A 696-nucleotide genomic window follows, 5' to 3' on the forward strand; every position below is an offset into this window, starting at 1 on the left:
TGATTCAGTAGATCTAATGTAGAGACTGGGAGTCCACACTTTACAAATCTCACTATCTAATTCGAATGTATTAAGATCACTGGTTAAGACCACTGCTCTATACCTTTGCTGTTCAAAGTACAGTGAGTAGACTGGAATCACCTGAGAGCTTATTAGAAATACAGAATCTCAGGCACCTCCCTCAGGCAACTGAAACAATCTTCATTTTAACAAGATCTCCAGGTGATTCATAGGTATATTAGATTTCGAGAAACACTGGTCTCTTCCGCTGGATCAGTACCAGCTACCTCATACTAACAATGAACATTTGCCAATGACATTTGTCACTTTGTAATTTACAAAGCACATTTCAAATAGTAAAAGGAAAGCAATCAAAAATTGACTGCCACCCTCTGCTGTGTGCTGTACCTATGTTATCTCATTTAATCCTCCCAACAATCCTTTGAGATAGGCATGGGTCATAACAGGTGTCCCCAGAACTCTGAGTTGGACCAATGCAATCTATTCAGGATGGGTTCTCAAATCAGATATATGTAAACACACCCTACCAAGCCACAGCAAGCTTGTGACTGTGACTAAATTCACATGATTAGCCATGTACCTTCCTGAAGGGTCACCACATTGTCATTCACATTAGTTTAGGCCCAGAGGTCCAAAGATTCTTTGGTTCAATTTCAGAGTGCCACTTACAGTCAA

This window comes from Hipposideros armiger, unplaced genomic scaffold (assembly GCF_001890085.2).
Source record: "Hipposideros armiger isolate ML-2016 unplaced genomic scaffold, ASM189008v1 scaffold_469, whole genome shotgun sequence".
Lineage (NCBI taxonomy): Eukaryota > Metazoa > Chordata > Mammalia > Chiroptera > Hipposideridae > Hipposideros > Hipposideros armiger.